The following is a 10756-nucleotide window of genomic DNA, read 5'->3' on the forward strand; positions in this document are numbered from 1 at the left end:
AGGATCACTTGAGCCTCGGAGGTTGCGCCTACAGCAAGCCGTGACCATGCCACTGCAGTCCAGCCTGGGTAACAGAGTGACACCTAATCTCACCAGAAAAAAAAAAAGATAAAAGAATAAAGGACTGGGCACAGTGTCTCACACCCGTAGTTCAGCATTTTGGGAGGCTGAGGTAGGAAGATCAACTGAGTTCAGGAGTTTGACACCAGAATGGGCAACATGGCAAAACCTTCTCTCTACCATAAATACAAAAAATTACCCAGGCATGGTGATGTACACCTGTGGTCTCAACTATTCAAGAGACTGAGGTGGGAGTATCACTTGAGCTAAGGCAGTTGAGGCTGCAGCAAGCCATGATCATGCCATTGCACAACAGCCTGGGTTACAGAGCAAGACCTAATTTCAAAATAGTTTTAAAAAGAAAGAAAAGAAAAGAAAAAAGAGCTGTGCATAGTGACTCACATCTGTAACCCAGCACTTGAATTCAGGAGTTTAAGACCAAACTGGGCAACATGGCAAAACCTCATCTCTACCAAAAATCCAAAAAATTAACCAGGCATGGTGGTGTCCACCTGTGGTCCCAGCTATTCTAGAGGCTGGTATGTAATGTTCACTTGAGCCCAGGAGGTTGAGCTTTTAGCAAGCCATGATTACAACACTGCATTCCAGCCCGTGTAAAATAGTGAGACCTTATAAAAAGGAAAGGAAAGAGAAGAAAGAAAGAAGGAAAGAGAAGAAAGAAAGAAAGAAAGAAAGAAAGAGAGAGAGAGAGAAAGAAAAAAGAAAGAAAAAGAAAGAGAAAGAAGAAGAAAAAAACAAGTAGGAGGAAGAGGAGAAAGAAGGCAAGAAAGAAAGAAGTCAAGAAAAGAAAAAAGGAAAGAAAGAAGGAAAAAAGAAAGAAAGAAGAAACAAAGAGAAAGAAAGAGAGAAAGAAAGAAAAGAAACAAAGAGAAAGAAAAGAAAGAAAAGAAAGAAAGATAGAAATGACTGGATGACTGGGCACAGTGGCTCATGCCTGTAACTCAGCACTTTGGGAAGCTGAGATAAGGAGATTACTTGAGTTCAGTAGTGCGGAACTAGTCTGGGTAACAAGGCAAAACCCCATCTCTACAAAAAATTAGTCAGGTGAGGTGGTGTGCATCTGTTGTCACAGCTATTCAAGAGGTTGAGATGGGAGGATCTCTTGATTCCTGGAGGTTGAGGCTGCAGCAAGCTATAATCACACCACTGCACTCCAGCCTGGGTAACAGAGTGAGATCTCATCCCCCCACCAAAAAAAAAAAAAGGAAAAAGTAAAACAGGCTTGGCACAGTGGCTCATGCCTATAACCCAGCATTTTGGGAGGCTGAGGAGGGCAGGTCACTTGAATACAGGAGATCAAGACTAGATTAGGCACCATAGCAAAACCTCATCTCTATCAAAAATCCAAAAAGTTAACCAGGCATGGCGGTGTGCACCTGTTGTCCCAGCTATTCAAGAGGCTGTAGTGGAAGGATCACTTGAGCCCAGGAGGTTGAGGCTGCAACAAGCTGTGATCAAGTCACTGCATTCCAGCCTGGGTAAAAAAGCGAATACAAAAAAAAAAAAAGAAAGAAAAGAAAAGGCTGGGCACAGTGGCTCACGCCTGTAAAACTGCATTTTAAAAGGCCAAAGTAGGCAGATCAATTGAGTTCAAAAGTTTGAGACCAGAGTGGGAAACATGGCAAAACTTCATCTCTACCCAAAACAAACAATTAGCTAGGCATGTTGGTGTGCACCTGTGATCCCAGCTACTCAAGAGGCTGAGGTGGGAGGATCGCTTGAGCAGAAAAGGTTGAGGCTGTAGCAAGCCATAGCTACACCACAGCACTCCAGCCTGGTTAACAGAGCAAGACCTAATCTCAAAATAAAAACAGAAAAAAGAAAACGATAGGGCTGGGCACAGTGGCTCATGCCTGTAGCGCAGAAATTTGGAATGGCTTCGTGATGGCTGGGCATCAGCACTGAGGCTCTGGCCCTGCAGTCTGTGTGGCTAGTGTCAGGTCACGGGAGAGGCAGGGAGAGTCAGGGTGCTCCTTCCCCCACCCGCCATCACCATGGCCCAGCCCGACGTGCAGTTTCCAGCTGCACATCTGGCACTGGTGGGGGATAGTGAGCTTCCCTTGCATGGTGTCAGAGTCACAGAGTGCACAGCCTGCCTTACCTGAGGGTTCACTTCTCTCGGACAACCCTCGGGATCCTGGGCCCTGGAGCTGAGCACTCTGCATCCACAGGATGAGACTGAGTGGCTGCTAGTGCGGCCGGTGGCCTGACTTTGTCACCTGGGCGTCTGGACCTAGTATCCACGCTGCTGGGGGATCGGTCCTCGTCTGGGGTGTCCAGTCACTTGCTGCCTGCAAGTCGCGACTGGGCTGCAGCTATGGCTCCAGCACCAGTGGTGGCTGGCAGGCCTGGTACCTGATGACCTCAGGGTCAAGTGCATCACCCGTCCATCTGAGACTAACAAGAATGTTGACCAATGCTATGGAGGTTACAGGCCTGGATGGCAACTACAGAATCACATGCCACATGGTGATGGAGGTGCTGTGGGAGCACAAGGACATGGGTCAGCTGGAGGAAGCAGAGTAGGAAGCAGCCACAATGTCCTTTTGTGTCCTACAAGCAGCCGGCAGCACCGCCAAGGGGATGCCGCGTGGTGGGGTGGCACCACTGAGGGGAGGCGGCAGAGAAGGGGCTGCCTGCAGCCCCCAGCTCACTCCAGCATTCCCTGCCCCTCGGCCCCCATGCCTGCGGGAGTCCGAGGTGACCAGTGACATGTCTAGCCAGGTGGTGGGCATTGAGCCTCTCTACATCAAGGCAGGGCTGGCCAGCCTCAACAGTCCAAAGGGTTCCTCAGAGATGGGGACTGAGCCTCCTGTGGCCCTGCCCCCTGGTTCAGCTCCCACCCCCTGCCTCCCAGGCCATAAGGAAGAGGAGGATGGGGAAGGGGCTGGGCCTGTCTAGCAGGGTGGTGGGAAGTTGGTGTTCAGCTCCCTGCCCAAGCGCCTCTGCCTGGCCTATGGGGACGTGGCCTCCGGCTACCACTATGCTGTGGCATCCTGTGAGGCCTGCAAAGCCTTCTTTGAGAGGACCATCCAGGGGAGCGTCGAGTACAGCTGCCTGGCTTCCAATGAGTGTGAGATCACCAAGCAGAGAGGCAAGGCCTGCCAGGCCTGCCGCTTCACCAAGTGCCTGTGGGTGGGCATGCTCAATGAGGGAGTGCACCTGGACCATGTCTGGGGTGGGCAGCAGAAGTACAAGCAGGGGCCAGAGGTAGACCCGCTGCCCTTCCCAGGCCCCTTCCCTGCTGGGCCCTTAGCAGTAGCTGGAGGAACTTGGAAGGCAGCCCCAGTGAATGCACTGGTGTCTCGTCTGCTGGTGGTTGAGCCTGAGAAGCTCTATGCCATGGCTGACCCCACAGGCCCTGATGGGTACCTCCCAGCCATGGCTACCCTCTGACACCTCTTTGATTGAGAGATTGTGGTCACCATCAGCTGGGCCAAGAGCATCCCAGGCTTCTCATCGCTGTCACTGTCTGATCAGCTGTCAGTACTGCAGAGCGTGTGGATGGAGATGCTGGTGCTGGGTGTGACCCAGCGCTCACTGTCATGGCAGGATGAGCTGACCTTTGTGAGGACTTAGTCCTGGATGAAGAGGAGACTCAGGCAGCTGGCCTGGGGAAACTTGGGGCTGCCCTGCTGCAGCTGGTGTGGTGACTGCAGGGCCTCTGGCTGGAGTTAGAGGAATACATCCTCCTGAAGGCCCTGGTCCTTGCCAATTCTGACTGTGCACATCAAAGATGCCGAGGCTGTGGAACGGCTTCAAGAAGCCCTGTACATGGCCCTGCTGGAGTACGAAGTGGCCGGGCTGGCCCCAGAGGGAGTGCTGAGTGGCAGTGGGCAGGCAGGCTGCTGCTCTTGCTACCATTCCTCTGCCAGACAGCGGGCCTATCTCCATAGGGTGAAGCTGGAGAGCAAGGCACCCATGCACAAGCTGTTCTTGGAGATGCTCAAGGCCATGATGGACTGAGGCAAGAGGTGGAACTGGTGGGCATTCTGGCAGGACCTGCCCAGCATGGGGCCAGCCCCAAGGGCTGGGGCGGAGTTGGGGTCTGGCAGTGCCACAGCCTGCTGGCAGGGCCAGAGCAATGCCATCAGCCCCTGGGAGGAGGCCCCACACCCCCTCTGCCCCCTTCCTAGGGGATGTCAGAAGCTGGGAACATTGTGTCCAGGCTCTGGGCACAATGCTGCCCCTTGCAAGCTGCCAAGAGTCTAGGGGGTCTATTGGAAGCCATTGGGGGCTGCAGGGGATGTGTGGGAGCCAGAAGCCTATCTTAGGGAGGGAAGGGGATGGAGGCCACAGCCTCCCAGTGAGTGATGCTTTTGCTGCTGCTTAATCCTACCCTCTCTCCAGAGCAGAGCAGGATTTGGAGAGCAAAGGCCCCTACCCCCTTCTATCCTCTTCTCATCATTTGCATTGGGCATTAGTGCACTCCTTGAAGCAATAACTCCAAACAGGTTCCAGCCCCTGGACCCCTGGAGCTGCCAAGTCTTCCCCATCAGCTTCCACCCACCTCCTCAGGGGGTAGGAGAGCACTGCCTCTATGCCCTGCAGAGCAATAACACTATATTTATTTTTGGGTTTGGCCAGGGAGGCTCAGGGACAAGGGGCAAGCCAGGACTCAGAGCCCTTGACTGTACAGACACTTTATTTTAGTGTATATTTGCTTCAAAGAGAAACCGTTATTGGTTTTGAAACTTAATGAGAAAAAATATATATACTATGGAGCTCAAGAAAAAGAAAAACTTGGGGGGATGGAAGCATGTTTGCCATTGATGCACATGACTATGTGAAATTCTGTACTGTCATTTCCCAGACGTTTGGCCACAGAAACTTTTTCCCACATAACATTTGTTAACAGCCTGCAAAACTAGACTTTTACATGGCAGTGATTCCCAGACTTTTGTATTTCATGGAGGAGTAGCAATATTTCCAAAAATTTGGGGGACTGTAGGGTTGCCAATTTACCTTTCCAAGTAATCTGAATAAATCACTGTATTATCACCATTTTTTTTTATAGAAGGACAGTCTCAGAATAATAGTTCTTTAAATGGAATAAATGTAGTTTTTGACAGCAAAAGAAACCAAGATACTACTTTTTCCTTATTTTCTCCTCTCCCAGTGCATTTGAGAACCATGCATAAGGGAATGCTATGCTACAAAGTTTTGCCCAAATATGAAAACAAAATAGCAAACTTAAAAAACAATGCCACCTTTAGAAAGTTATTTTCCTAATGTCATTTAGTTGCTTTGATTTTATTGGATTTTTAGCATTTTATATGAGTTTTTCAGTTGGTTCCAAGTATGTTAATTCAGCTAACATCTGCTACTCCAGTAACAGCCTCATACAACTGCAGGTAGGTTTTCTCCAGACCAATTAGTTTTAATAGTGCAAACTAACAGACTGTAGTAACAAGGTTATGATGATCAGAGTTTCCAGAATGTTTAGGTGGTTACTTTTTAAGCTGTCAATGGTATCAAGACTTAATTTCTTTTAGTAAGTAACTTACCTAGTTGGAGACAGATAAAGGACTCCTTACATTTTTTTTCTGTAAGGCCTAACTTAACATTGTTAACCAAGGAAACAGGGTCAGCGTTGAAAAATCAGGGAATTCATTATACCTAATAACTGAAGTAAAATTTACTAGTTGTTCAACTTTTTCTAAACTCAAATCTATTTTTATAAACTAATGTAAATAACGTTTATATAATTTAACTGCTTTGATTTTTAAAATATGTAGACTAGACATTCCTTAAACATTTAGAAATAAAATGAAGGCTTAACTGGATTTGTGAGGATAAAACATTTTCTTTAACTGCCCTAGAGCAAAGTAGATTAGTCACCATGTGTTTTTTGTGCCAATGTAAATTGCAATTTACCACAGACAAAAAAATACATAAATTGCTTGGTCTTGCAGAAAAACTCCCTTGAAAGAAAATTTCCAGTAAATAAAACTTCCCAAATTACCAGTACCATGAGCTGTTTTTCGTGAATAAGATTCACCAACCCATGTGATCTGTGCAGGAAGAAACTGTGTCCTCCTGGTGGAGACATGAAAGAGCTGAACTGAAGTGGAGGTGGTTGTGCAAGAAAGGCCTTCCTGCTCAACACCCCACCAGGCAGTGGAGTGGAATGCAGAAGCCCTTTGTCCCTTACCTATATACATGGACAGACAGTCAAGTTTGTTGCTCTAATTTAAAGTACAGCATTAATCCTGTGTGAATGGCCAGGAAACTGAGCAGACTCCTGTATAACCATTTGAAAGTTTCCCTTCTTAATTTTTCAGAAATCTCTTTCAAACTAATTTCTGTGGAGCTTAAATGTGTGTTTTATCACATAACATTGGCTTGCATTTTATTCCATATTGGGAACCCTTAATATTTTTAGGACCTAGAAGAAAAGCTGGTAGAAGAAAACTTTCAGTTTTGAGTGTTTGGATTTTAAAGTATAGTTTTTGATCCATTTCATCATTTTTTAAAATCATGAGTGTACTTCTAAGGAGTAAAATACTGGCATCTCCTAGACCAAGTGTTTTGTTACAGCAAATTTGCCCTGTTTACAAATTCTTTAATCTGTTATGCAAGGAATTCTCATACACTTTGTCACTTTTAATTACCATGGTACTTTATTTAAATAATCACAAGATTTAACACATTTAAAAAAGATACCACCAATAAATAACAAAAGTGGAATGCTTATCAAAGTTACAACAGACATAATATTCAGCTGAGAATCACTTCAACAGAGTAAAGCTCTAAAGAGAGCAGAAAAACCACAAAAATTTTTTTTTAAAATTCCACTGATAATTTATTTCAGCTTTTAATATATTTTCTACTATAAAACAAAGCTGTCAAGACAGGAAAATATTACTGGTTTTGTTATTACAAAAACAAGTGAGAACTTTTAATTCACAAAGGATGAAAACACGAGACATTAATCTCACTGTACATACAATATTAAAATAAACAGATTAGCTGTAGACAAATAAAACATTTAAGACTTCACACACACACACACACACACACACACACACACACACACACCTTGACACAAGAAACACAGGACAATTTTAATCTTTGATATATGCTCATGAACACCAGGAGCAAGAACATCATTGATTTGAATCTAATTGTTTTCCTGGTATACAATCACTATATAAGCAAGATCTAAAGCATATTGTGTTATTAAGGACATCTTTAGGCAAATATAAACATTCTGATTTAGGGCTTTTCTCCCCACCCCAAACAATCTGCTTTAGCTATCAAGTAGTTTGGTTTATTATCAATTTAACACACTCACAACAACAAATGCAGGATTACTACCACAAAATTCAGGTGAGGGGTTGATAGACAGATCATACAAAAAAAAAAATACTTGTTTCCAAGGAAGGCAATCTGTAAATTATAAATGCATTCCTAAGAAAAAATCCTAGTCACACACAAATCACTCGCTTTCAAACATTGATGAAGAAATAAAAACTGTACATGGGGGCAGAGAAATGGTGGCATGGAAGAGACGAGAAAAGATATGAAATGATAAGGATGTATTTGCTGCAGGGAATACTGGATTCAGTTGATTTTTAAAAATGAGTATAAGAGTATGCCAGTGAATGCAAAAACAAAAAAATTAAAAACCAAAATGTACATTTCCAATGGAAAAATCTCTAAACCTCTTATAGTTTTATTAGATGTTTCATTTACAGCAGTTAATCTAGAAAAATACATTTTAAAAATCTTCAACAGACTGTGCTCCCTGTATCAAAATCTTTCAAACTGTATTTTATTATACAAATCAATCTACATTATAATTATTGTCTAGCTGCCCAATGGGGCCTACTCGCTTATTCTCTCACCCTCTCTCCTCCTGCTCAGCTAAGACATGAAACTATTTGAAATGACTTTATGTCACAGAAGATTTTAATTCTTCAAATTCTTGTATAACTTTGAATAAATGGTTAATGTTCATTTAAAGGACAGATTTGGAGATTGTATACATATCAATTTGCATTTGATTTCTAGGTCAATTGATGTGATTATTTTTGTTAAATGTTGTCTTGTGCCCTTAACTATGAACTGAATTGTATGAAACACTACAAAGTCATCTTGAGTATTTGAAATTTGTTTGTGTAGTTAGGTTTCCCAACACCTGTGGTTACCTAATGTTTAATATTATAGAACTGTCCTCAAAAAATTTGTCAATTTTCAAGGCTATGAAAAAACAAACAGATTCTTTTAATTCTGTATTTATCATTCACTTTCTGCATATATAGTTTAATAACCTGCTTGGGTGTAATTTGCCAAGATTGAATTCTTTAATGCATTTGCATAAATTCTATACTGTTTAGACCTGAAAGCTACAGAAGCATTGTTAGGAATTGCTTGGACACTGAATTTTAAACTTTTTGACATTGTTAACAAGCATGTTCATCTTTTCTTGTCACTAGTCCAAGAAAAATATGCTTAATGTGTATTACTAAAGACTTTGTATATGTTAACATGTTTTAATGCTGAAAGTTTGCATTGTCTACAATCTCCTTAGGACCTCTTCAGAAAAGTATTTGTTTGCCTTAATGAATGCTGTGGGGAAAAACAATACACACGGTATAATGAGTGAAAAGGGCAGATGCAAGAAATTCCTACATCTTAGCGACTCCACAAAGAATGAGTATCCACATTTAGATGGCATCTTATGACTTTAATCTTTCCTTAGACACAATAACGTTTTCTTTTTTCATTTATTCATGATTTCTAAGTATATTTTTCATGCAGGACAGTTTTTCAACCTTGATGTACAGTGAATGTGTAAAACGTTTCTTTCAGTGGCAACCTCTATAATCTTTAAAATATGGTAAGCATTTTGTCTGTTTTGAAGAGGATGTAACAATAAATCTATCAGATGGAAAATCCCGTTGCAAAGTAGAAAAGCTTTAGTAATTTACTCAGTGTGGTGGTTTTATCCTTTTTTTCTTTTTCTCCCTTGGTCTATAATGAAATTGTTATAGCAGTGCAGAATAAAATTCTATGTATATATATAAAAAAAGAATGTGACAAAGCTTTTAAGTGGTCTTCAGGTCTTCTAATTATAAGAGAATTCATACTGGAGAGAAACTCTACAAATATGAACAATGTGGCAAAGTCCAGCCCTTACGCCTGTAGTTCCAGCTCCTTGGGAGGCCTAGGCGGGTAATTCATGAGGCCAATGGATCAAGACCATCGTGACCAACAAGGTGAAACACTGTCTCTACTAAAAGATACACAAATTAGCAAGGTGCAATGGTGTGCACCTATAAGCCCAGCTATAAGGGAGACTGAGGCAGGAAAATTTCTTGAATCCAAGAGGCAGAGGTTGCAGTGAGCCAGGATTGAGTCAATACACTGCAGCCTGGGTGACAGAGCAAGATTCTGTCTAAGAAAAAAAAATTATAAATGTGATTACTGTAAAATGACCTTTCAGAAAATATACGCCTTTAAAGTAAAGACTATTTACTCTGAAGGCAAACATTACAAACATAAAGAGAATTGTGGTGCCTATATTTGCATTACAGATTTTATTTCACACATTTTATATTAAGGGAAAACCCTAAAGCAGATGCTCAAACTTTGTTGAACATTAGGGAATTTATATTGCAGAGAAAAACCTAAAAATAAAATGAATGTGCAAAAACATTTGTTCAAAACTACAGTTTAGAAAACACCCATTTATACCTATATATACATTTGAGGAGTCACAGTAGAAAGAATGAAGGCACTGCAACTTCAGGCATTACACTCAATTAGAGTGTTGAGTATAAAAAGATCCAAAGCTAACACTATATACATTTTAAAGAAGCAGAGTTTTGTTTTTGTTTTTGTTTTTTTTTTTGAGATTTATTGTTACATTCGAGGTATGCTTCTTTTTCTGTAAAAAATTATAGATTTTCCAAAAAGCAAATACTAATGTAACTCAAGTCTCCAGTTACTTCATGTTGATTTTTTCTTCTCATTGTTTATGTGAAAGTATTTGAACAATTATTGCATCAGAGATATGAGAGATTGTTTTTTATTACGGGTGCATTATACAGGAACTTTTCTACGGAACAGTAAGGACATTAAATTGTAAGATGCATAACAAAAATCTAAATGGAGAGGCTCTTTGTGGTTGACTTATAACATTGTTTTCGTGTTGTATGTGGTGGGTGTTAAGAGCAATATTCTGAATTCTAGTAAAAGAAAAACCTTTGCATGTTACTAGTAAATTATTTTATCAGTTGTACCTGTATGTAATAAAATGCAATAAATTTTTAAGAAGTTTAAAGATTATGTGTGAACTCAAATTTTCATTAAACAAAGTCATTTTTAATGTGTTAAAAGTATTGTGCATTGAACGAAGTGTTAATTTGTCATAAACTTTAATGTATTCCATTTTACTTGTGGTTCTAAGTAATAGATGCTAACAATATACTATTTGTTAAAGTATGGGAATGACATTTCTAATAAGCTCTGTGTTGCCAGTGGTTGGTTGGTTTGTTTGTTTTAAGATGGAGTCTTGCTCTGTCACCCACACTAGAGTGCAGTGGCATGATCTTGTCTCACCGCAACATCCACCTTCTGAGTCCAAGTGATTCTCTTGTCTCAGCTTCCCAAGTAGCTGGAATTACAGGTGTGTGCTACCACGCCTGGCTAATTGTGTTTTTCATAG

At 41.8% G+C, this 10756-nt stretch overlaps 1 pseudogene; it reads left to right on the top strand.

Moving 5' to 3' along the window:
* Nucleotides 1-2778: 2778 nt before the first annotated feature.
* Nucleotides 2779-4047, top strand: LOC116561328 (annotated as a pseudogene).
* Nucleotides 4048-10756: the final 6709 nt, after the last annotated feature.

Source organism: Sapajus apella, unplaced genomic scaffold (assembly GCF_009761245.1).
Source record: "Sapajus apella isolate SASKATOON/1434 unplaced genomic scaffold, GSC_monkey_1.0 scaffold29, whole genome shotgun sequence".
Taxonomy (NCBI): Eukaryota; Metazoa; Chordata; class Mammalia; order Primates; family Cebidae; genus Sapajus; species Sapajus apella.